Raw genomic sequence first — 27,543 nt, forward strand, 5'->3', positions numbered from 1 at the left:
TGCATTAACATTATAGTTCAAGACTTCCTGAAAAAAGAAGCCATAGTCAGCAACTTACTGACCACCTGCCGAAGAATATGCACTCATTTCAGCCATTCTTTTAAAGCTCGGAAGCAGCTGAGGATCATTCAACGTGACTATAGAATGCCAGTCAAAGCACTCATCCAGGAGGTGGCAACACGTTGGAACTCAACTTATTACATGCTTGACCGTCTGTTTGAGCAGTACAGACCAATCAATGAATATGTCACGCAAAGAGGGGATGCTACTGTGAAAAGCATGACCCTTGAGATAGGCCAATGGTGCCTAGTTAAATGCCTGACTGAGATGCTTCTTCCTTTCGAGGTCTTTACACGTTAAGTCAGCAAGGAGGACTGTACTATGGGCCAAGCTATCCCATTGATGCACATGCTAGAGCACCAGCTGAAGGAGGTGTCTGAAGTGTACAAAGGAGTAGAGGGAAAAAAAAAAAGAAGCATATGAGTTGGTGGAGAGCTTATCCCGTCGCTTAGCTGACAATACAAGGGTGCAAAATAAGATTTTATCACAAGAACATTAAATTTGTGCCATAATTCAGGATCCATGGTCCAAATCGGCACTGAAAAGTAAGACATTAATTCCTTTTTATGAAGTGGATGTTGCCCGGTACAAAACTTGGATAGCTGAGACAGCCAGTAAGTTGGAAAATGAACGGCTGGTAATTAAAAGCCCGCTCCATACACCCACAAGTACTGCAGCAGTGCATTCGGCGTCAAGTTCAACTTCGGAGCCTGAGGGCAGTGCGTTTGGCTCAGAATACTCACCAACACTATCGACAAAAGCAAAAACCGGATCATCAGCCCCAGTAAAATCGTTAAAGGATTGGTATTTACAGCAAGGACTTGGTAGGTCCAGTGCTGATGCACAGACAAAAGAGGCAGAACATAGTGTAGCACCCCGAACACTGAGCGGATGGTCCAGGCATATCTGGATGACCAGACAGGTGTACATTGATCAAAACTCATTGCGGTATTGGTATGGGAAAAGGGGCCACTGCTCAGCAGGCTGGCGATAAACTATCTGGCTTGGCCTGTCGCAAGCGTCTCTTCTGAACGTGTTTTCAGTGCTGCTGGTTCCATTGTAACAGTGAGAAGGACCAGTCTCTCGCCCAAAAACGTGGAGAGGTTGACCATGATCAAAATGAATCAGCACTTTATACCACCGAATTACACAATACATGAATCAACGCAGGAAGATAAGGACATCGGCTCAGGTGATGGAAGTAGCGTGTTAGATGAGGATTACCTACTTCTGGTTGAACTCCCAGAGTTTGAAGACTAGCTATACTTCCCTGACAACTAGACTTCCACTTCTTACTGTCTTCCTCCCTTATTTACTTTTATTTGTGTGGCTGGCTTTCTGGTGGAAATTTCTAATCACAACAAATCCATCACAGTCTTCTAGTCTTTTATTGCCATATATGAGTTTTAGCTTTCTGCATTTCAGTCCACTCCTCCGAGTCCTGCTCTGCCTTCCTCCTGAATCGCCCTAAATCTATTGCCCTCAAGCCAGATGATTAGCATAATAGAAGAAAATCTTGCCTCGTTGACACCCTCCAAAAGAAGTGGAACATGATGACTACTATAGCTATCCTCCTTTCCGAGCTGAGAGACTGCCCATTAACTGAAGATGAGAAAGAACAGGTAATGAATGATGACATGCATTGGACGCTGACTGAGTGATTTGTGTTGTTGTTTGTAGTGCATGAAGTTATTGTGTACTATTATCTAATCTACACACTAAAAGTAACTCAAGGCAATGTTGGTTTCCCTTCTCGTTTTTTAATAACGAATTTGTACTTCTACTGCAGGCCGATCAATTGCATTTTGAATATGAAAAGGGGACTCAATCTGTACAATGCACGCTGAGTTGGACAACACCATGATGATGACCACAGTGACATAATATCTTCGCAGTCACTCAGTAGGATCCAAGATGATTGATGGAATAACTCAGGGTGTTTCATGAGTGGCATAAAAGGTAAACAAGTCAGCAACTACCACTGCAGACCTACATGTCTATGTTGTGGTGGAGACGAGTGTGGTGGTATGACAGAGCAGTGCATTGATTTAGTCACTTAATTTGTAAAATGCTATGTTGCTGTATATTATGTGCTTTGTCTGCCTCTGTTCCCCCCAAAAAGTACGCTAAATGGAGGACGGGTCATGGCGGGTGCCGTGGGCCTGCTCTTTCCTGTTATTGTTGGAGGTTAATGCTGGAAACAGACTAGAGTAGACCTGATGTATCCATGCCACCTCTGAAAGTGTTCTTGTTGCACTCCACCGTAATTTATGCATTCTTTTTTCTACTTGATCTTTCAATATGCCTTTTGTCTTTCCATCTACAATTACAGGCCGGCCCTTACCCTGTGCTATACTGGGAAAAACAACTCACACTTACCAATAAATCTACATCTGCCAGGCAGGCAGTGGCGTCACCCAAGATTGATGGCCGGAGCGTCCATGGAAGGGAGGACCAAGAGGAATGCCGAGATGCAACTTCCCATTTTGACAAGGCTAACATAACAGTGTCAACTTTCATCATCTAAATAATTTGATTCAATTTTTGTCTTCAATCATTACTACTGTGTGTTGTTGTTATTAGTAGGTTTGCTCTCTGCTTATAATTCAATTCATCACTACAGCTATTTTTTAATTTCCTTTGCTATCTTTAATAGTAAGCCCGGGCCGGTACAACAGAACAGAAACTGTATGTAATTCGGGTCTCTGAGGGCAGACAGGCAAGGCAAATTGCATAATATACTGCTGCCCTGTACGGTCTAATTGTCTAGTAGTAGTTAGTAAGTACTTCATTAACCATCAAGTTATCATCATCATGCACGCATTTCCTTTTTCTCCCTGAACAGATTTATGGATATGGTCGACTACCAAGATTGTTTTTTCTTTCGTTGTTGTCCATGCGTACTGTTTTTCTTTGTAAAACCTTTCCCCAAAACCCCCTTCCCAACCCATTCATCAAACCCTAACTTTCTTCCCCCGGGCTGTGTGACTTATTGAGGTGTGACTAAATTAAGTGGACACCAATAATTTATCACACGCTTGCTGGGGCGGATGTGGCAAAAGCAACACTAATTCAATTTCAAGGCAGGGTGAGGATCTTCTTCTGCTTGCCCACCCAAGAGCAGTATATTTGCGAGGTAATTTTTTTACCAAAGGAACCTAATCCATCAGCATTAATTGCCGGCATCAATTGGATTTGTTATCATCCTCCTACACAGCACTAACGGTTACGCTTGTGTCGAGTGTACTGTAGGCCTAGTCGAGTGACTCGACACAACTAGAGTTTGTTAACTATGTACTAGGCTATCCCCGCCACCATTATGTTTTATTTGATTTTTGCATATTATTGTTTGGCAGTAAGTTCTGTACTGTACTTCGTTCTACTACTCCTCCAACAGTCTCTCTCAGGCGACTGACTGTCTCATTTTCTTTTTTTGCAAATGCTACTGCCAATGTCTACTGCTACTACCACCACAACCATGGCATGTTGGGAAAGAAAACCATCATCACCATGCAGCCATCACTGTGCCCAAGTTAAACATCAAGCACAGGTAAGAGAAGAAGTTTTGGGAGGCATAATTAATAATGGAAATTGTTTCATTAATTCAATTTCACACACCCCTTTGCAGAATGCATAGACTAGGAGGAGAGACTGACAGTACTAGTAAGACAAGTCACTCAGTGACGGGTACCGCATCTATCGGTTTGTGTCTTACAAAGTCAGCCAATTATTTAAATCAAACACTGGCTGTGGCCATGGACCAGCAAGGAAACAGTGTGACATAAAACAGTAACCCCACCCACAAAACATTAACAACATCGTATGCAAAGTATAAATATATAATTTAATCCCCTAACAAAAATAAACTATTTAAAAAATCCCACAACAACACTTACCTGACCCACCCCTCTCCCTAACCCCAACCAACGTCCGGAACGAATAAGTCCAACCTATGTCCAATTGTCCAAAGAAAGTTAACCCCAACGCCCTATTCCCACCCACCAAAAGAAGAAGTAAAAAAGGGGCAATTAACAGGGTCTTATCGGCGGGCTCGCCTCTCCAGGAGGACACGAACTTGCTCCTCTAGCCGGGCCACGCGGCGCTTCAACATGCGGCAATTGCATCCACAGGGTGTGGGGGGGGCAGCAGTGATATTAAAAGACGGGCAGCGGTGAGCGGCTGCCAGACGGTGGCACCGTAACGCTGGAGGGGGGTGGCTGGGGTCCGGGGCATTGGAGGAGGTTGCAGCTGCTGTCCCCTTCTCCTCCTCCTCCGCCAAAACCGCCAGCCGCCGGTATTCCCTTTGTATGGCCTCCAGCTTCCGGCGCCGTGCCTTGGCTGCCAACTCCTTCCTGTCCGGTTTCCCTTTGGAAGGAGTAGCTATATCAAGAAGAAAAAACAAGACTATTGTGAAATATACTCTTAGCAAAACAGTAAGACAAATTAATTCTACACATAGTGGCACGGTAGCACTAGCAAGCACAGTACATAACATTTGTGGTAACTATGTATCTATCCTCCCAATTCCTCAGCCTCGAACGTTTGTGGGAGTTTCAGGCATTCAACCACCCATGTATCTGATTCCTATCAGCCACCTATGCATGCATGCATCCCACGTATCCTTATCTGCCAGTCATAAATATTAAATCTCACCCGTCCTCCTTCCTTCCACCTTTCTTTCCCTTTTCGTTCAACCTATCCCTCAAGGTCATCTGATCTGACTTTTAGTCTTCTCCATAAAACTTTCACAGAAGAGTTGAAGTCAGATAGAAGAGGCCATTGGTTACTCAACACTCCCGCCGCTAATGCTTTTACTAATGCTAAATAAAGGGTGTCTTTAACCGTTCACAACAACTTCTTACTTAATAAGTCTCAACAGTACAGTATACAGTACACCCTTGCAGTGAGTGTAACTTACCACTGCACGCCACTGCTGAGGGCTCACCCCCTGCAGCTCTTCCTGCAACTGCCGCATCTTCTCCGCCCTCAGCAGCCGCGTCCCCTTCGCCGCTGGCCCCAGCACTGGTGGTCGGTAGAACGCCTAGAAAAAACATTACACATTTTTTAGATGCCATATATACCTCCCCATATTTTACACTAGCAAGATTGAAAAAAAAGTTAATACGTACATATACAACATACATCACTTGTACAAATCAGGTAGTAGAGTAGACACTAGTAGCGTTATATGTTGCCTAGGGTCATTCTAGTCTTTGCTTAGTTAGCCTGAGCCATGCAACCATTTTACCTTTGTGTCTTTTAGATTTGCGCATGTTACCTCGCAGTTTGTTGTGTAAGACGCCTTTGAGCCCACATGAGCTCATACTGCTACTGTCTGAGCGCAGCGTACAAGGTCTAAAAACAAGCCACTTTGTTAATGGAGTTCAGGTGTTAGTCCATATTGCCTATCCATAAAAATGCGACACTTTTTGGCACGACTGAGAAATGCTTGCAATATAGTACTAACGCGCACCATTTTTCTCATAACAGACGGAAGATTCCATTCTACGAACCAGAGCTTTGCAGAGCTTATGATGTAACCAGTACTAGGTTCTTCTAAGGTGAGGGGTCCCCAGAATTCGTTAAGAGATCTTCAATTAAAATTTTATATAAACTATATTCCTACCAAGGGGAGGGTGGTGCTTCCACCACTGTTCAGTTATCATGATTTCGCCTTTTGTCTTCTATGAACTTGTAGTTGTTGTAAGTGTAACTAAGTGTAACAATGTTTATTGTTTTAATCTTATGCATTTTGCTGTTGGTGCTACATTATAGAACGTACAGAGCTTGTCAGTTGAAAATAAACCTTTTGAACTTACATAGACTCGGTGGTATTTGGTGTGGACTTACACGAATGAGTGAGCAAAAGGGTGTGCACGTGCATTGCTTCCGCGACTGAGAGGTCGAGAGTGTTACAATCTGGGTTGTCTACTCCTTGGGTATCTTGGGGGGGGGGGGGGTAGGTTCGGAGAGCTAATAGTAATGAGACACTATAACTAGTCGGTCAGGGGATTGTGGTGGGTTCGGATTGAGGTGCGAGGAAGGTCCAACCTCCCATCACAAACGTCCTATTTTCTTGTGCTAAGTTCTGTATGTGCAGAATCCCTACAACAGTAGTAGTATGTCCTATCCTATCAAAAATAGTAAAATCTGGTTGGGCATTTTGTTGGTGGGAATTGTCGAAAAGCCTCAAGATTAAGAAAGCCTCAAGATTAAGAAGACTAGAAGTAGTAGAAGAGGACAACCCAAAGGACTGGACTCAATGGCTAGAGCTAATGGTGAATCTGAGTTTTATTTAAAACCTTTTAAATAAAGAGTGGCCAACTGGGCAAGCTTAGCTACAGACAGAATAGTAGTAGTACAGAGAGTCATAGCAGAGGCAGGGATAACAAGAATTTAGAAACAGATATTCTAGATCAAAGAAGAATTGGTAACAAAATAGCATTAGGAAACGGAAACAATAGTTCGGAAAAAATAAGGTGCAGTAAAAGTTAGGGAATAATAATAATTATTATTAACAGTAAGATTTACTGGGGCCAGCAGCAGAGCCCTCGATAGAGGAGCGGCCCTGGTCCTGTTCCTCCTGTCCCTGGTGTTCTTCTCCAGCTGCTCCCGCCGACTACGACCCCCATCTTTTTGCCCCTGGATGCTGATCATGAAAGATATAAGAAAGAAAGACAAATATTGACGATTGGTGTGAAACAAATAAGATATTTTTAAGAACGGTCAAAAAACATTTATGGAAACAATTGTAATAAAATTGACCTATCTAATCTGGTCGACTAGTAGTATCGGGGGATTTGCGAACCGACTAGTTATTTATCAATACTAATCCAGTGTTCCAGTCTGATTCCAGAATACTAATTAAGCCCAAGTACCACTTGACCTAGCCCACCTATTCCAGGTGAGCCAATTTTTCACCAAGTCTGCATTTCCATTTATTTTAGTCCTCAAAAATGCATAAATGGAGGACACATGCCGAACTTTTTGCATACACCAAATTGTTGGTTGGTTGCTGCTGATGTTCTGCTAGTGCTAAGCCTATTACCACTCACTAAACAAACTACAAAAGGTTCTACTAAGGACTGGGGTAAGCAGCACTCAGCAGCACGTGACGTAACAGAGGGTTTGTCACGAAGACCACAAAAAAATTACCAACTCATACTAATAAGTAACTAAACCCAAGTATCAATCCACCACTATCTCTTAGTGACAGGAGGACAAAGGAAGGACTAGAGTCACTCTAAGTTCTATAAAAGAAACTCTTACATAATCACGCTAAGCGAGCGCAAAGTTGCAAACAAGAAAGATTAGTAGTGCCGAGCCCCTGTGTCATAAGCACAGAAGATTTTTAAACGTAATTTACCTGCAATGTAAGGAGCAGCATTCTTGCTGGTAGGAAAATAAATATATTCGCAATATATAACACAGAGCAGAAGAACAGACACAAAGTAGTAATATTAAATAGCTACTCACCAAGCCCCGGGACCTCCACTCCTAGCAGGTCCAGCTCCCGGTCCAGAATATCGGACCACCGGTGCGTCAACTGGTTTTGGGTGCGCCAGACACCAGAGCAGCGAAACACTGCCCGGCGCACCTTTCCCCAACACTGCAGACACTCCCGGAGCCCGGACTCAGGCCTGCTGCCAGGGTTAAGGGGAGGTGGCGCTGCACAATGAAAAGCCAGTGCGGCCACCTCGGCCTCACCGAATAAGGCCCGTAACTGCACCCCATGTTGGCGCCGCCTTCCACAAGGAAGGCGGTCGCGGCTCTGGCTACGAGCCCTGCGGCCCTTGGTTCTTGGTAGTAGGACAGGGGGCGGAAAAGAAAAGGTAGAAGCGAAAAAAGTAAACGAGATGAAAAAAGCAGGTAATAGAAAAAAAGAGTGAAAGAGTAGTGAAAAATACACAAAAAGTTGAAAAAAACTTAATATAGAATCCGGAAAATAGAGAGAGATAAATAAAAAAAGATCAAAAAAAGTTTCCAGAAACAAAGGATTGAAAGGATAGAGAGAGGATTGAAGAGCAGGCCCAGAACCACAGCAGTAGAGTGAAAAAACAAGATGGCCACGACCGCGTGGGCAAGTTCACGTCATATTCCCCATCCCCGAACATGCAAAAAGCGTTGCGAACACGCGTTCCCGAACAGGAAATACTTATCGCGAACGGGCGGGAGCATGCAGTACGCGACCCGGAACAGGAAATAAGCATCGCAAGCATGCAATACGCGACCCGGAACAGGAAATAACAATCGCGAGCGGTACAAGTGAAAAACAAGATGGCCGCGCCCCTTAGCGACTGCATGGGCAAGTTAGCGATATATTTTCCTGCGAGCACGCAAAAATACATCGCGAACGGGCGGGACAAGCATTTCCGCGTCTTCGCGGAGATTTCGCATATTCGCGGAGATTTGTGCCAATTTCGCAGAGATTTGCGTAACGCGACTACGCAAATTCCGCCCACCCCTAGTATCCACCTGAAATTTCATTAGTGACAGCAAGTAACTTTTCCTCCATATGGATACACCCTGCCTCAGATGCCTCACCTTATGTATGAGTCCCAAATCAGTGCCTTCTTGGGTGGTAAGACTTACTACTGTCAGTTCACCAAGAAAATCACGCAACACGGTTCACACAAAGTACACATCACTACCTGAGAAGTGAGATAAGTGTGCTTTGTTAAAGAATGCAAGGATGACCACATAGCTATCCAGCAGCAATGGTGACTGCCTCTGGAAGAACAGTGGAAGCAACTATAGCCCTGATGGAATGAGCCTGAATGCCCTTTGGGGGATCTTTCTTGAGGTGGAGAAAGCAGTTCTTGGTTTGTATTTGTAGTTTGTATTTGTATGCGGTATTTGTAAAGCGCAGCTATCACCCTACGGGTATCTTGGCGCTATAGTACGTATATCATCGGTCAGTGGAAGATGCCAGAAAGAGTTTTAGAATAGAGGCCCTCCGAACTGCTAGGTTCTAGGGAACATCCATGTTTTAACCTCTTTCCTGAACTGCAGAAGATCTTGAAACTGTAATTTCCAAGTGAAAGATGAACAATAGTTACGTACCTGCCTCCTGATTTGGCTTTGCGAATTTTCGGAGCTCTCGCCAAACAGGCTGTCGAGGAACAGAGACACCTTGGAGTGTACCATACAAAGGTCTCCTGAAGGGGTTTAGGTCCAAAACCATGCAGAGCCTTGAAAACCAAGCAGAGAGACTTAAACTGAAACCTCTGCCTTATTGGTAACCAATGAAGCTCCGCAAGGGCCAAGGAGCCTGATGAGCGAAGTGGTTTCGCCAGTGCTAGTTTGGCCACCAAGGTCTGGACTCTTTGAAGACGTTCAACCAAAAATGTTGGGGCCTCCAAAAGTAGGGCGTTACAATAATCCAACCTGCTGAGAATGATACTTCCAACAACCAGCGCTCTGGCCGTCTTAGGCACCAGCGGGAGGATCTTCCTCATGGCTCTGATCAGGGAAAAACAGTTCCCCACCACCTTATTTGTGTTTCCAGGGTTAGATTAGCATCAAGCATAACCCCCAAATTACGTACTACTTTAGCTGGGACCAGAGTAGACGCAGCTGAAGAAGCCCAAAAGTTGTCAAGAAATGGGGAAGGAACTTTCCCCACAGCACAGTATAAGACTTCAGTCTTATCTGAGTTGAATTGAAGCGAATTGGCTGTTAGCCAGTGAGCAGCATCTTGCATGCAGTCGTGAAAAGTCGCCAGAGGAATTGACTGATTCCCCTCTAGGGAGAAGAGCTGAGTGTCGTCGGCGTAGTACACCAGTTTCACACCATGTGCCTTTATAATTTCAATCAAGCGTCTCATATAGATGTTAAAGAGAATGGGGCTTATCGCCGATCCCCGAGAAACGCTATGGTGGACATTGGAGAATTTAGATTGAAACAGCGGGAGAGAAACCGCCCGACACCTGCCGAAAAGATAGGAACAGAACCATTCTAATGCCGTCCCCGACACCCCGGCCTCTTCTAGCCTGCTCAGCAAGATGTCATGGTTGACCATGTCAAAAGCGGCAGACAGGTCGAGCAAAATAAGAATGCCAGATTGTCCCCGGTCTGCCCGTAATCGAAGATCATCCAACACGGTCACCAGAGCAGTCTCAGTTCCATGGCCAGGACGGAAGCCAAACTGGACATCATCTAACCTGGAGTGAGATTCCAGGAATTGAGAGAGTTTTGCTGACCAGACGTTCGATGATTTTAATCGTATATGGTAAGAGAGAAATTGGTCTGTAGTTACCCGCGCAGGTCGGGTGTCGCTTTTTTCAGTAACCACTGCCCGTTTCCAGCACGCTGGTACTAGTCCAGAAGTTAAAGAATTGTTACAAATCTGGCGCACAATGGGAAAGCTCAAAACCCAGTTCCTTCCAAATTTTGTGTGGGAGAGGGTCTAAGGGGAACCTGATGACACACCCAAGGCAATTCTGTTAAAGATCTCTTCCGAGGGAGGCTCGAAATGGTTCAGGGAGGTCAGAGAGTCTGACTCTACCCCATTTACCTTTCCTCTATCTCGTGGCCCATCAGTTTCCACCGTGAGGCCTTCTTTCCTAGAAAGATTATTCGCCTTCAAACCCTCAATGATGTTGCTTATTTTCTCCATAAAGAAAGTCGCTAAGCTGTCACACAAAGCTTGAGTTGGCAAGATTTTGCATTGTGTACATTCAGGGAGCGTCATATCCTTCACTAATTAAAAAATTGTTCTGGATTGATTTTTAGAGTTTAGAATAGTGTTAGCAAAGTATTCTGATTTTGCTAAATCAATTCCCTTCCTATAGTCCACTATTGCAGCCTTCCATGAGGATTTATCCACATCGGGGTAAACCGTCCTCCATTTCCTTTCCGCCTGTCGGCAGATCAGTTTTGAGGATTTAAGGTGATCATTATACCAGCAGGCTGTCGGCCTGCCGGTCTTCTTAAAAATCTTCATGGGGACGATCTGGTCTAGCCTAGTTTCAATCTGGTCACAAAAATCTATATAGCTGTCCTCCACTGATCCCCCAATAATGAAATCCTTATCAAAGGAGAAAAACAAGGATAAAATGGTCTTACTTTTTAAAAGCCCCCTTCAATCTCTACTCCTGAGCGTCCTTACCTCACTAGTGGCTGAGCGTACCTTTCTAGGATCCAGTATCTAGAATTTGATCAAATAATGGTCAGACCAGCCAACTGGAAGGATTTCTACTGCTCCCAAAGCCTGTGCTTTAGAGAAGACCAAGTCCAGTATATTTCCCCCCTTGTGAGTGGCTTGATACAGACAATGAGCCAACACAAAATGGTATGGAGTGGTCACTGGAGGGTAACTGTTCCTAAGAAAAAAGTAGGCCTATTAGGTTGCTGAAAGGACTGGTGAAAGGGACTCTTTCAAAGGATAGGTTGGATATGATAGGCTCAGAGGGGGAATTACTCCTTGTTGAGGAAGTGCCCTCACACACCCAAGCGGGTGTCATGCTTCATCATCGGGCGTTGCCCCTCGTGGGGGGTGGCCCTGTTGTCTCCCATGGGCCCCGCGAGGGAGCTCTTTATCGGAGATCTTTTGGAGGAACGCCACAGTGGTGAGTTAGGGTATGTGGGAAGTGATGCAAGTTAAAAATACTGCACTGGTACCCTTAGGAAGCTTTATTCAGGGGTCCGTGTGGTATGGTTATAAACTGGAGCCAAGAGTAACACCCTTGATCTAATAGTCAGAAGTGTGAGTATTTTCCTTCTGCTAATCTTGGTGCTAGTGGTGATGAAAGTTAATGATTCTTGGTCAACAGGTTTCACGCCTCTAGAGGTCCCTAGTGGATCCCATGGCGTTTCTTCAGGACCGTGCAAAGTGTAAGGAGTGAAGTACAGGGGGTCTGAGACAGCAATACTCAGTACACCCTGCATTACCTATTTTCAGGTGTGGTCAGGGCAACTCTGCACCCACAAGTATACGACCACGTACGTTTCTAAATCCAACCCCAACAGACAGTTTAGGGAAGCCTCTTCGGCGTTGAGCGCGACATGGAGAAGTGTCCATCGACTTCAAGATAAGTTACCTGTCCTCCGCTGCTGAAATGACTTTGGGAGCCCAGGTACTGAACCTCTCTTTTCATTTACTCCTAGTCCCCCCTCTTTGTGTGTTTAAGATGGAGTGGTCACTGTCATGCCCTTTAAACCGCTCAAAGCCACAAAAACCTTGTCATCAACTCTGGCCTGCAGCTGATGTAGTACAACACCCGCTTTTGCATAGATAGGGTGTAGACTAGGAGCTCTCTGAGGGCACGTATGAGGAACAGGAAAAAGGCACTATTACAGCAGAAGCTTGATGCTGAAGATAAATTAGCAGAATATAAACAAATACAGGCAAGCTTCAGGGTGTACCATAGGGCCTTAACCAAAATGAAGGGACAAAGGCACAGCGATTCATTAAGTCACAGACTCCATTCTTTTCCATAAGCAAAGATGGATTCCTACCAACTGGTAATGTAACAAAAATGTTATTTTCCTTTTATCAATCAATGTGTCGCTTGTAGAGTCACATGCTTTGCATACTCCAGCACTCTAGTGCTGGGCAAAGGGCTGCCCTGCAAGTTTTTTTTGTGGACAAAAAAATATCTTGCCTCTCCCTCCCTGAACCCCACAATGCGCAGCAACAAACATTTTTCCGCATATTGTATTTCCCCCCCAGCAAATGAGTGCAGCAAGTGAAGACAAACAGCAAAAGTGTGTATGAGCATTGTGTTAGTGAAAAACAGCGATTGAAGCATTAGCTCACATCCAGGAAAACTGGAGGGCACATGTGAATCTACAGCGCTACAAGCAAAAAACCAACAGTTACGTGTTAAATAACAGTGCTGCGTTTGATCTTCTGTTTTTACATAGACTATAAAGGAGTGAAACCCCTAAAAGAGTGATTAGAACATAGAACAGGCAAATGTGTGAAATAAACTACAGAACATGGTTTCCCTGCTTGCCGGGACGGAGTGTTAACACAATAGCATAATGGTGTTGACCGAGTAGCAGCCTTACAAATGTCTAAAATATGTTCTAGAAAAAAAAGTAATTGTAGCTCCTCTCTTTTGTGTAAAATGAGCTCTTGTCATAGAATACAAAGTTCATTTTGCTTCTAAATAGCAGATTTGCATACATTTAACCATCAACCTTGCCAGGCTATATTCAAAATGGGAGTTGCCAAGTGAAGTTCAGCTTATGTGTCAAAGAGTGGTTTTGTTTTACAGATGGACTTAGGTCTGTCAATATAAAATATTAATACTCTTAACATCTTGCGTGTTACACTCTTCCCACTCCCATTTCTTGGCGTGGAAAGAAAACTGAAAAGTCAATGGTTTGGTTTACATGAAAGGGCACAAAAATGGGAATTTGTTCTCAGGATAACACTGACCCTGTGTACTTGAATGAAAGGTTCTACTGCTAGCAGCACAACTGACTATTCTTAAAATATCAATTACCACAAACAATGCTGCCTTCAATTAAAGATACTACATAACGCAAGAATGCACCACTCAAATGGAGGCTCCACCGTGGAAACAGTGTTGAGGTCCCATGTGGGAACTGGTAGTGTTGTTGGATGAATTACCCCTAAGTCACTCCATGAACTCTTACGACTGGAACTCTAATTAAAGAAGTGTCTTTTTTTGTATGTAAGCAGCCACTGTCACTAAATGTAACCAAACGGATGTGTATGCCAACCCTGCATTTTAAAGGTGCAGCAAATAACAGATGTTGCCTTGCAGAGGCGGCCTTTGGAGGCTCAGCTTGTTTGCTCATGAATTAATCTACAAAGCAATTCCATTTTGCTACACTGCATACACATGTATTAGGCTTACACACCTCCCTCAGAATTAGCATACAGAAACAAAGATGCATTGCCCATGTTGGTGCGATGAGAATGGCTGATCATGGTAAGAATCGAAGCAAACCAATATTCAAAGCAGAATGACCTTCCATGGAATCCGATTTTGTATCTGAATATAGACAGTAATACCTATGAAATATAGCAATGTACGTACATATAGATGCCTTACCGATCTCAGGAAATTGGAGATTCCTCAACCATGCAGCTGCTAGTTTTCCACTGGTGGTATGTGCTTTTGGCTTGCCAAGTAAGATCTAGTTGGATAGCGGATAACCAAACACTAAAGCAGGACACTATATATTGCATGGATTGTTTGGAAATAGGCCGCCCAGTACAAGGAGGGCTATAAACAACTAAAATAACTCTTAAATGTTCACGTTCATCCAAAAATAAGAGCAAGACTATCCTCACATCTATGATTGGAGATGTGGCATTATGGAAAAAGACTGCTAAGAAAATGGACCGATTAACATGAAAGCTGAATAAAATGTTTGGCAAAAAGATGCGTGTGACCTCAACACCACTTCAAGTGAAAGATGAACAATAGTTACTTACCTGTAATCTGTGGTTCTCCAGTATTGGTGTCTTTCATAGATTCACATGCCTGAATCATTCCCCGTCGTCGGAGTGGGAGTCCCACGGTACATAAAAAAGCAATAATTATGCATATAATAACTAAAAAACCTTGGTAACCTAAAACCAGGAAGTAAAGTAGCCGAAGCTACAAGGAAAAAACTTCCACACCTATGACTATCACAGTCATTATGTACAGACCAAACTGCAGCCAATCAGGCGACAGCACCCACCAGAATGTTCTCCTCAGAGGCTCAGGCTCTCAGATTTTCTCGCACAGGAGTGAACCAATACATAATAGCCTAAAAGCCTCTGAGGGGAAGTGGGCGGGTTGCATGTGAATCTATCAAAGACACCAATACTGTAGAACCACAGATTACAGGTAAGTAACTATTGTTCTTCTCCAGTATTTAGGGTGTCTTTCACAGATTCACATGCCTGAATCAGAGTAGATAGCAGTACGTAACATAATGCTCATAAGACGCTGTTTTTGTATCATAGTCAATACACATTATCAAAAGGTATAAATATAGAGAAATACGTGTGTCTTTCAACATATGCAAAACAGTTTCAAGGTATAGAAAAAGTATGAAATAAGCGTCTTATAGAAAAGCATAGTGGAGGAGGGAGAACAGAGGCTCACCTTATTTAAAAAGATTGCGGAGAACAGCTTGTCCCACTGATGCATCTGCATCGCTTGAGGCTTCCAAACAGTAGTGCCTAGTAAAAGTGTGTCTGTTGGACCATGTTGCCGCTCTACAGATCTGGTAAAGAGGTAAACCGGCAAAAAGAGCTGTGGATGGAGAAATTGCTCTTGTAGAGTGCGCTCATGGGGTTGCCTGCAATGGTCTTACCGCTTGATCATGGAATAAGCAAATTGCAGCAGAGATCCAACGAGCAATGGTTGGTTTTGAGACCGAATGTCCTTGGCGCGGTTTGCCATATGCCACAGTTTGTCTGATTTACATATTGTTGCTGTCCGTTGTAAGTAGAACTTGAGACATCTTTTGATGTCAAGGGAATGCAAAGCCCTTTCTGCAGCTGTGAGCGGATTTGGGAAAAAAGTCTTTAAAATTATAGGTTCATGAAGGTGGAAATCCGCAGGGACTTTAGGCATGAACTTTGGGTTAGTGCGCAGCACTACAGATTTCGATGTAAATTGCAGAGAAGGTGGATGAATAGTGAACGCTTGGAGGTCACTAACTCTCCTAGTTGATGTTAGAGCCAATAACAAGGAAACTTTCCAAGAAAGGAACTTTGAGTCCACCTTGTGAATAGGTTCGAATGGGTGTCGCATTAGTTGTGTAAGCACTACATTAAGGTGCCAAGAAGGAGGTGGACGTCGAATAGGGGGGGGAACATCCGGAACAACCCCTTGAAGAATTGTTGAATGACTATTTGAATAAAGAGAGTTAATACCATCCTGCCAATACCTTGAAATTGCCGCCAAGAACACCTTTAGAGTAGAATGGGAGAGGCCAGGTCTTGCTAATTGAAGAAAGAATGGTAGAATGTGTTCTGGTTTTGCGTGAATAGGGTGGATATTGGCAGATTGACACCATATGCAAAACCTCTTCCATTTTAGTTTGTACGTTTTAATCGTAGCAGGTGCTCTAGCATTAGCCAAAACCTCTTGACAGTCCGGAGGGATATCTAGGTGTGCGAATTCAAGGTGTTGAGGAGCCATGCCGCTAATCTCAGCGATGCTGGGGCCGGGTGACAAATCTGTCCGTTCTGGAGAGACAAAAGGTTCGGAATGGGTCGAAATTGGATGGGCTCGCACTCCGGAAGGAGGAGAAGTTCCGTAAACCAGTACTGGCGAGGCCACCTGGGAGCAGTGAGTATCATGCGGCAAGGTTGTTTCTTGATTTTGCGCAGAACTCGTGGAACCAACGGAATCGGTGGAAAAGCGTAGGCATATATTTGTGACCAATTCATCGAAAACGCATTTCCGAGTGAGTCTTTGTGGGGAACCCAACTTGCGAAGGATGGGCATTTGCGGTTCTGGCTGGTTGCAAACAGGTCTAGATATATACATAAAAATGTTTACTGCAGCCAGATGTGAAGTACCCTTCTGGAAAACTCGAATTTGTTAGTGACTAAACAATAACAAAGTTGATCTTTTCCCACAAATTCCTCTGTAAGAGGGGAATTCTTATAGAATTTGGCATGAAAATCACTGTATGGTAGTGGACCTAATCAAGGTGCTAAAATGAAATAATATGAAGACTGTAAAAAACTGTTTGCACAGAATGAGGGGGGTCAGAAATATGTACCATTAAATGCAACTCCTAATAATGAACCAAAACATTAGGAAGGTGACCACCAGAAACAGGACCAACTCTGCAGGCTGTAAAAGGCTGGTCAAAGGTCTGAACAATTTGATCACAGGCAAGTCTGGATGGTCCCAGGACCTCAGTGGGAAAATCCCCATGAACTAGAGAGAGTATGGAGGAATATAAATCACTCAAGCATGTGTAATATTTCCTCAAAGTAATTCCAGGATGGTATAGGACTCCAAAAAACATTGCTTTTCAAGTATTGGATGCTTGCTGGAGGAAATGGACTAACGGTGCTATACTATGCTATGCATTTATAAAGCTCATAGCTAGCCACCGGGCTTCCCAGCACTGAAGGCATGTCCTTCTCACAGCTCGCACAGTAGGTAGATCACTCAAAGAGAAGTTTTGAGAAGCTTCCTGAAGTTAATGTCATCACTGGTCAGTCTTAAAGATGAAGGAAAGAGATCCAGAGTTTAGCTGCCAGAAAGGCAAAATAACATCCACCGCTTCTCATTTTCTTAACTCAAGAAATCAGGAAGAGCCTCTGACATGCAGGACGCGGGGCTCTTTTGGGGGTATAAGGGATTAAAAGTTTCTGAATTATAGGAGGGTTTTTGTTATGCATACTTGTGTGGACCAGACAGAGGAACTTGAATTTGACTCCTTTACATATGGGTAGCCAATGCAAAGTGACAATGGAGGATGAGACCGAATGGTGCTTTGGGATTTTCAGCAGAGCACGTGGTGTGGTGCTCTGAACTATCTGTAAGCGTTTGACAATGTAATGAGGACTTTCCAAGTAGATAAGAGTTGCCATAGTCTAGGTGGGACAGGATAAGTGCTTGGACTACGATTCTTTGAGTGGTGGAGGGAGCCATCTCAAGATTTTCCTCAGGGACTGAAGCAAGCAGAAACAGGAAGCAGTGAGTTTTCTTACTTGGACTTCCATGGTGAGATGACGGTCTATCCCAAAAACCCAGACTTTTAATTTCCGCTTTAGGTGGAGGAAGTTCATCTAAATAATTTGAGCCAGTGACGTTCAGACGAGAGTGTGAGAGTATTCCCAACTGCCAAAAGAAAACAAGTTACTTACCTGTAACTGTAGGTCTCCAGTATTGGAGCTTTCATAGATTCACATGCCTGAATCATTCCCCGTCGTCGAGACGAGAGTCTCCGGTAAAGAAAAAAGCATTGCTTAGTATAGCAAACTGAAAAAAGGCCTAGGCCCATTTTCCTTTTGCAACCCATAACCTTAGTTATGTAAAAAAGGACTAAACTTGTCTCTGAACCAATCAGAGTCCCTCACCCTCTAGAACACTCCTGAGAGAACCTTTTGCCCGTCAGATTTCCGTGCACTTGTGCCATAAAACATTTTGTGCTAAATCAGAGGTGAGCCTCTCAGGGGAGGAGGGTGAGTTGCATGTGAATCTATGAAAGCTCCAATACTGGAGAACTACAGTTACAGGTAAGTAACTTGTTTTTCTTACTCCAGTATTGGAGCTTTCATAGATTCACATGCTTGAATCAGAATAGCGAGCAGTACATTATTGCACATTTTTTGTTACCCAAGACCTGGAACAAGGGAACATATGTAGTGTGATAAAAGCGATATCCTTATACCAATACACACACATAAAAATACTTTGCAAATTGCATCTAATACAATAAACAATAAAATGGGCAAATTTAGCCAATAAAGGAAGGAGGGATGGTAAAGAGGGCTCACTATTACTGGATAACGGTGATGGATTAAAACCATGATCTCTTGACTTGGTAAGAGTATTCTGCATCATTCAGAAACTCTGTCCATCACCACCCCCTTTTTCCCAAATGGATAAGGTTCCTCAGCACCGCTTCTCCCACTGCCACATCTCTTCCTGTGGCTGCATTCAAGCAGTAATGTCTGGTGAAGGTGTGCGTACTTGTCCAGGTTGCTGCCCTGCAGATATCCTGGATCGGCACTCCCGCAAACAAAGCAGTAGAGGTGGACACTGCTCTTGTCGAATGGGCACGGACTCGTGCATTCAGAGGTCGCCCAGCTGCCTGATGACAATACTCTATTGCACTGGAAATCCATCTGGCAATTCCCCTTTTTGACAAAGGGAAACCCTTCCTGGTTGCGCTGAAGGCGACAAAAAGTTGTGAATACTTGCGGAAAGGCTTAGTTTTTTGCAAATAGAACTTTAGACAGCATTGGACATCCAACGAGTGAAGAGCTCTTTCCGCCGCTGTTGTTGGTTGAGGAAAGAATCGTTTGAGAATTAGTGGCTCACTTAAATGAAAATCAGTTGGTACTTTTGGAATGAATTTTGGATTAGTCCGGAGTATCACTCTATCCTCCTACAATTGTAAGAAAGGGTCTTGGATCGCGAGAGCCTGTATTTCCCCCACTCTCCTGGCTGAAGTGAGCGAGATGAGAAGTGCAAGTTTCCACGACAGGAATTTAAGATCTGCCCTGTGTATTGGCTCGAATGGCTGTTTCATTAACTGGGAAAGAACAATGTTCAATTGCCAGAGAGGTGGTGAAGGCTTTACTGGGGGAAAAACCCGGAACAATCCCTTCATGAATTGTTTGATGACTCTTGCGGACCACAGAGATGGTCCAGAGGAAGTCCTTCTGTAGCGTGATATTGCGGCTAGGTGTACCTTTATAGATGCACGAGCCAAACCAGACTTTGCCAAAAGCAAAATGTATGTAATAATCTCATGTGCAGCAGAGTTCAGATGATGAATGTTACATCTTTTGCACCATAAACAGAATCTCTTCCACTTCATCCTGTACGTTTTGTTCGTACTATCCGCTCTGGCTCTAGATAGTATCTCTCTGCACTCCGTTGGGATGTTTAGATGCTGAAATTCGCAGTATTCAGGAGCCAGGCTGCTAAGTGCAGTGATTTCGGATCCGGATGAAGTACTTCCTCCTGGAACATCGTCAGGAGTGACGGTATTGGCTGGAGGCGAACCGGGCGTTCCTCCGACAGTAGTAGAAGCTCCGCGAACCAGTGTTGCCTGGGCCACCATGGTGCTATCAGGATTATCTTGCACGTTTCTTTTTTGATCTTCATAAGAACACGCGGCAGGAGGGGAACTGGAGGAAAGGCGTAGGCAAAGAGGCCTGACCATGCCATCAAAAAAGCATTCCCCCCCCCCCCCCCCCCCCCCCCCCAAGATCCCCGTTGGGGAAGCCAGCTTGCGAAGAACTGGCATTTTTTGTTCTCCACTGATGTGAAGAGGTCTACGGTTGGTTTTCCCCATCTTTGGAAGATGCTTTTTAGACTCCCTTGGTCGATCTCCCATTCGTGGCAGGTGAATTTGAGCCTGCTGAGAGTATCCGCCTTGATGTTCTGGTCCCCTGGGAGATGTTCCGCTGTTATGAATATCCTGTGTTGCAGTGCCCATTCCCATATCTTTTGGGCTTCTTGAGACAGGGAGAGTGATCTTGTACCTCCCTGTTTGTTTAAATAGTGCATTGCTGTTGTCTGTTCTTATTAACACAGCTGATCCCTTTATCCTTGGTAGGAACACTAACAATGCAAAGTGGACGGCTGAGTTCCAAGAGGTTGATGTGCATTTGCTGTTCGTGCAACTTCCAGCGACCGCTGACTTGGAGGTCCTGAAGGAACGCTTCCCAGCCTTCCAAGGACGCATCTGTCGTAATCACCAGTGGGGCTGGTTGTGTAAGGAATGAAAGACCCTGCGAGATGTTCCGTTTTTGGGTCCACCATGTTGCCGCGTGGACCATGGTCGGCGTTACCCTGAGTATATCGTCAAAGGATCCTTCCGCCTGATGCCATTGTAGATCCAGTTGCTCTTGCAACGGACGCATCCTTAGCCTGCAGAAAGGTACGAGGGGAATGCAAGATGACATCGTTCCCAGCAATGATTTGTACTTGCGTACTGAAAGAGACTTTCTTTTTATAAAAGTCCGGTATAGAGATATTATTCCCAGCTGTCTTTCCTTGGAGGGGAACGCTTTGTTTGTCTAGTATCGCTCCCAAGAAGGTGATCTTTCGTGTCGGCTGAAGAGATGATTTTTCTATGTTTAAAGTCAGACCTAATCTGGCAAACAGTTCCACGCAAGGCGTTGTTGACGACCGGGCCGATGCTGCTGATGGTGCTTTGACTAACCAGTCGTCGAGGTAAGGAAATACTTGGTGTTTCTGCTTCCTTAGAACCACTGCCACTGGGGCCAGGAATTTCGTAAAAATTCTCGGGGCTGACTTCAGGCCAAAAGGCAGTACCTTGAATTGGTAGTGTTCTCCGTCAACCATGAACCGAAGGTACTGCCTGTGGGAAGGATAGATGGGGATGTGAAAGTATGCATCTTGTAGGTCTAAATTGGTCATATGATCTCCTGGGTTTAATAGCAGCAGAATATCTTGGAGGGAAACCATTCTGAAAGATTGCTTCTCGAGATAAGTGTTTAGGGACCTGAGGTCCAAAACAGGATGCCATCGGAGAACGTTTTTCTTGACTAGAAAAAAACGGGAATAAAATCCCCTTCTTCTCTGGGAGTTCGGTACCGGTTCTATTGCTCTCTTTCGGAGCATTGTCCGAATCTCCCGACGCATCTGATGCAAGTATTTGACCTCTTGATGTTTTGGTGGCGTACAAGGGGGCGTTTGCAGAAGCTCTAGAGCGTGTCCGAATTGTATTATGTTGAGGACCCATTGGTCCGTAGTTATTTTCTGCCAATTTTGAAGATAAGAAATGTTTCCACCCAGGGGAACATGTGACATAAGAGGAATAGGTGTAGCCGGAGTCAAAAAGTAGTCATTGTCGACTGGTATTGTCCTTCCCCCAGACAACCTCCTCGACCTCTAGGAGTAGATTTTGTGTAACCTCCTGTTTGTCGTTGTGTATACTGTTGACGGTAGGGCTGAGATGAGGTGGAGTAAGAAGTGTATCTGCCTTGTTAGTAACCTCCTCTATAGGAGGATTGGCCCCTACCTCTTGAGCCTCGAAAAGGAACCTTCCTATATTGCAGCGTTCCTAGTGATTTTGCGGTGTCTATCTTTTTTGATACTCTGCAAAGCCTCGATGTGTTTCCCGAACAAATCCTCTCCATTGAAGGGAAGGTCCAAGATTTCATTCTGGACTTCAGGCCTAAACGCTGTTGCTCTCAGCCATCCTTGTCGGCGTAAGACTGCCGCTCCTCCCAAAGATCTGAAGGCCGTGGTCGCAATGTCCATTGCGCAATCTATGACTTCAGCCGAAGTCCTTTCTCCTTCTTGGAGGATCTTTCTGGCTTCCTGTCTATCAGCTTCTGGAATGCTGCCTATGTAAGGCGAGAGGTCGCACCACATTTGTCTATCATACCTGCCCAGAATGGCCAGGGCATTCGCCGCCTTAACTAGAAGGGCCGACATGGAAGAAAATCTCTTCCCCGCATTTTCCAAGCGCCTACCCTCTCTGTCGGGAGGTGTCGTAATTGGAGCTGATGGATTCCTTGATTTTTGCTGAGCCGCCTGGGTTATAACTGAGTCCGGCTTGGAGTGGCCTAGTAGACAAGCTGGAGCATCCGAGGGCGCTTTATATTTCCTGTCCAGTCTTGCGAGTACTGGAGTAACCGTTGCTGGTGTCTCCATGACCTTGAGACCTTCTTCCCATAAATGACTGACAATCGGGAGAGATCTAACTGCCTTGCGATATGGCTCCTTGAAATCATACAAGAAACATTCCGTTTTGTCAGATGACATGGTGAGCGCAAATCTCTTTGTAGCTCTCGCTATTAGATTATGGAACCCCCCGATGTGCTCCGGAGGAGAATCAAAAGGTTTCGGTGAAGGAGATGAAGGCGACGGAATTAGATAATCGTCCCACTCTTTACTAGGGTCCGTTATCTATCCCTCTTCCTGTTCATCATCAGAGGTCAATGGATCTTGTTGTGGTAGTGGTGATCTAGGCAAGAACTCCGGTAAAACCCTTTGCGGTCGCACAGGGGTACATGGAATAGAGTGTGGCTGAGATGTAGTCGCCGGTATTCTTTGAGAAGTATGAGGTATAGGATGCCTCCTTTTATAATCATCTAACAAACTGCAGATCCATTTCTTTCTGGTATTCCTTGCCATAGTGCTGCTGGGGACGATCCTGAAACCCCATTATATTCGTCTTCCCAATCATCCTCTTGGCACTTTACATGTAATTGAGACGGGCTACTGGCGTAGCCAAAAGGTCCATCATTATCTTCCTCCTCTAACAGGTGGGATGGTACTAGATGTGTCACCTTGCTTGGAGAGGTTTGATCTGGGGTAATTCTCCTCTTCCTGGCAAAATCCTGTTTTTCTGGGGTTTTTTCTCTCGTCGACGGGCCAGTCGACTAAACTATCGTCGTCGATGCTGCTGTCAAAGCTGCTGTTACGGTCGTCGTCGTTGCCGCCAACGATCCTGTTGTTGCTACCGTCGACGATCCCGTCGACGACGTAATCGTGGTAGTCGATGCCGTCGAAGCTCTCGTCGTCGACAATGCCGTAAACGACACCATCGTCGATGGAGATATAGCTTTAATAGTAAGTTTTACCTCAGTTTTCTTCGTTGACGCTCCCGTCGACGACAAAGATTTTTCCAATTTCTCCTCAGAAGGTGTGGAGGCTGGCTTCTTGAGAGAATGTTTAACTTTAGGGGGTGATTTTGAGGGCTCTGAGCTAGTCCTCTTAGTGTGTTTTACCCCTGAAGCATGACCCTTGCTCTCCTTTTCCATACGTGGAGTAGATTGAGTGACTGCGCCCTGAAGACCCAATCGCGGTCTTTTTAAGAGCCTTTCAGGTCTTTTCCCAGAGGTATGAGCCTGAGGAGATCTGCTTCTTTTCTGATCTCCTAGAAGTTGTAGACGCCTCATCACTGTCACTAGACACGACGTCTGTCCTGGTCTTAAGTTTTTGAAGCCATAATAAAAGCCTTCCTTCACGCTCCCTCAGCGTTTTATTAGAAAAGGTACGACATACCTTACATTCCTTTGCCTGATGGTGTGGGTAAAGACAGTATATGCAATCCTTATGAGGGTCGTCTGTATATAGCCTTTTCTTTGAACAAGTGGCGCAGGCTCTAAATAAACCTTTCTTCTCCTTGTCAGCCATTCTCAGGAGTTGGTGAAGAAAAAAGCAGAGCTCAAAGGAGACTCGCTAGCACAACGTGCGGTAGAAAATCTGAGGGGCAAAAGGTTCTCTCAGGAGTGTTCTAGAGGGTGAGGGACTCTGATTGGTTCAGAGACAAGTTTAGTCCTTTTTTACATAACGATGGTTATGGGTTGCAAAAGGAAAATGGGCCTAGGCCTTTTTTCAGTTTGCTATAATACTAAGCAATGCTTTTTTATGTACCGGAGACTCCCGTCTCGACGACGGGGAATGATTTAGGCATGTGAATCTATGAAAGCTACAATACTGGAGTAACAGTGCACCTTTGCATATCTGATGGAGCAATCCCCATAAACAGATATATTACAAAAAGCGTTAGCAGCTATTAACATCAAAGGCAGGCGTTGTTATGCCTGCAGACCAAAGTAAAGTGGTACGGGCCTTACACCTTGCACATAAAAGAAATTAATGTCCAAGACTGAAAGCTAGTATTCAACAGCTGTTGACTGCAAGATTGGATATAGCAAAGATTAAAAAATTGGCTTCTCTCCCTACTGTTGACCTGTGGTATAGAACATTGTGGGATACAATGGTGATGACAAGAATACCAGGCATTTACTAAAGGACACGGATAATTTACTGGCTTTGTGACAATCTCTATGGATATATAGCCAAGATGACAAAAGGCATTTAATCTTCCCACCTAGATGGAGAGCCTTAATCCTCTTTGCTTGACTATTTTCTAAGGCTGCTAAGTTATATTGTGACCCTTCGTGAATTCTGAAACCCATGGTTGAGTGGGCAACAAATTGCTCTATGACATACTCTACATATCACACCTGTTTATTTGGGGAAAGTAGGGTGTGTGTTAGGGGGCTGGGGTTGTCTTAAGGATGTAATGGGAGCTGAGTTGCTACAGAGGTCTTCACCATTATATTATTCTGTTCCTGGACACTTTATCGCCTTTTATGACACGGCTATTAATGTGCAAAACCAGTAAAATCTCACTAAAAATTACTCATAGGGGCGTGGCCAAGGTGGCCAAGATGGCAGCTGTAGGAAGGTGGATATCTGACTATGGTTAACCCCAACTTTTTGCCTAGTGTCTAGCTGGTTTTTTGACTTAGTTGGCCTGAGATCCTGCCATTCAGGGTCTCAGGCTGTCTGCTCTCTCTTTAAAATGGACTCCATGTACCCTAGGTACATACCCAATTGGTAAGGATCACCTTATTGGACCCTGTACAGTGTACCCTAGGTACCCAGGGCATAGGTGTACCCTAGGCCTCCCAGGGGCTGCAGCATGTATTATGCCACCCCTGGTCTGGCCTTCCAATCAGACACAACTGGCTGATCACTCAGCTGGGGCAAGGTCGTGTAATCACCCCTTGCTTAGATATAGTATACCTCTATCTACCCTTATATATAGACACATGTGTACCTATCAGTCACTCCTATGGAAGGCCTTAACAATGCTGGAGGCAGAGTGCTTGGTAACATGTGAGATGGTGCTCTAGCATGAGCTGAGCCTGTCTGCAGCTTTCGGAACCATGTCCTTATAGCTGTTCTATGATATCGCCTACCATATACTCTTAAAGTGCCTTATAATCTTAAACGGTTATGGTAACTATGGTTTGGCTTTATCAAAACATGTCGTGTAAGGTGTCTAACACTTTGGAATAATACCCCATCCCATTTCTGGGGATGAGGATATTATCCCTTCCTTCTAGAGGGAGAGACATGTTAAAATCCTACTTTGCTGTTTAACTCTCACCAAAGCCTCAGCATCACAAAATGGATGCTGCTGCCACAGACACGAGTCTGACCTCCTGCTGCTGGGAGCCCTCCCAGCCAGGGAGGCCTGGACAATAGGTTTCCTGCTTGGGGAGGTGCTAGCACCTCCCCAGACAGACTTTAGTGTATTGGGGCAGGGAGGGCTGAAAGGAATGAGACATGCCTGGGGCACACAAGGTGCTCCATGCATAGTCCAGTTCAAACCGGTGCTGGGGCACTCCAGCCCCAGCATTGGCGCGAAACTGGACAAAGGAAAGGGGGTGTAGCCACTCCCCTTCCTGGTCCCACCCATAGGAGGTACCTTGCAGGTAGCCCAGCCCACTAGCCCAGTATATTAGTAGCTAGTTGGGCCCTGCTAGATTAGATTATCCTGAACCTGCAACTTGAACAGAAACTCTGGACCTTCGACATTCGACGAAAGAAGAAGACTGAAGAATCTCCCTTGTGGCCAAGGAGTGGCCACCCTGTGCGAACAGGCACCATCAAGAGACTTACCCTTTGCTTTGCTGAAGTTCTACGAGGGACCGACTGCAGAGCCCGACCAGAGCCTTGACTTCCAGACTTCTCCGACCCTGATCCACATCCACAGCCGAGCTGGGATCCGTGGAGGCGACGAGAGACGTGGGACCGGCTACCTCAGAAAAGTGGCGAGTATCTTCCAGCGCAGCTTCTGAGGCATCCTCGAGGTTGTGCACCGGGGATTGAGAAGCCCCAACCCAAAGCACCATCTGCACCGAAGATCAGCCCCCCACACTCCACGAGTCCTGCGTGGGGCCCTTCTGCATTTTCCTGCTTGCCGCGTCTGTCCGGTTGCTTGCCCGTTGGCTAGCAACCTTTGCGACGACACCTTCAATTTTCCACTGCTGGTTTGGCTCCTCCAGACTGGCTCCTGCTCCTCTGTAAACGAGAAGCACCCCAGACCTTCCTGGTCTGCACCAGAAGCAAGTCCTCCATTCTTCGTGGGTTCCGTTTGCCAAGGCTTGGTGAGTCCTAGTTCGACTTCGACGCCGACAGCAAGAGCCTTCGTGGGACAAATCGCCTCTTGGTCCTGGTCGTCCTCTACGTCTCCTGGTACCCGCGGCTGCTGCGACAAGCTTCACCTCTTCACCTGCAATCTCCCGACATCGCCTGGTTCCTTCCTGGTTCCACGTGGTCACTGGCTAGTGACCCAGACTCTGTCCCTTCTGCTTGCAGGTATCCTTCCTTCTTGATCCCGGCCTTGGGATCCACCGGACACTCTTCACTGACTGCCTATCAGCATCTTTCCTTCAGGCATCCATAGGAGTCGACGACGAAACCCGACGCAAGTTCACACCTATGCACCCGCAGCCTGTGGGCTAGGTAACTTGGGTACTCCGGTGCTCATCAGGGTATTGACTATCCTAGTGTCTAGTTCTCAAGTCTCGACTTCCTAGCTACTCCAGAAGTGTCCTAAATCTTATTAATTCTAAACTGTACTATTTGTCGATTATACGCATTACGCGCGAGTGTTTCCACTCTGCACCTGAATCCCGTGGGCCTCCCACTTCCTAACTGTTGCTAGTGTAGGGTAGCCCCAGCGATTCCCTAGGCCTAGGCCTATCCTATTTCCGTGACAGTGGTCCTTATACCACTTACTTAGTATATGGTTTGCGTGGCCCCTAGGGCCTAACTGTATTACTTACCTGTGTGACTTAATGTATGCTTAAATAAGACTGTGTTGTACTTACCTCTAATCTCATAATATATATATATCTGTTGTGGTGTCCTTTCATTTGGTATTCAAGGGATTACATATGGTATAACAGCTGGCTTCACATGCCATTCAGAGTTTAGCCTAAGACTGCTCTTGTCCATGCTACCACTAGGATAGCTGGTCTATAAGGTTGACTTTACAACCAATCACCATAAGGGTTGTTTGGAA

At 45.2% G+C, this 27,543-nt stretch overlaps 1 protein-coding gene and 1 long non-coding RNA gene across 5 annotated transcripts in view; both read right to left on the reverse strand.

Annotated features, from left to right (window-relative positions):
* TLK2 (tousled like kinase 2) overlaps positions 1–27,543 on the reverse strand; it is a 2,417,851-nt gene that overhangs the window by 1,921,546 nt on the left and 468,762 nt on the right. The gene's annotated exons all lie outside the window — the stretch shown is intronic.
* LOC146869903 (uncharacterized) lies at positions 4,082–6,711 on the reverse strand. The gene is made up of 3 exons (XR_014981543.1): positions 6,592–6,711; positions 4,979–5,101; positions 4,082–4,440 (listed from the first exon to the last, which is right to left on the reverse strand). It is a non-coding gene; the product is annotated as an uncharacterized LOC146869903 (long non-coding RNA).

Source organism: Triturus cristatus, chromosome 1_1 (assembly GCF_964204655.1).
Source record: "Triturus cristatus chromosome 1_1, aTriCri1.1, whole genome shotgun sequence".
Classification (NCBI taxonomy): Eukaryota; Metazoa; Chordata; class Amphibia; order Caudata; family Salamandridae; genus Triturus; species Triturus cristatus.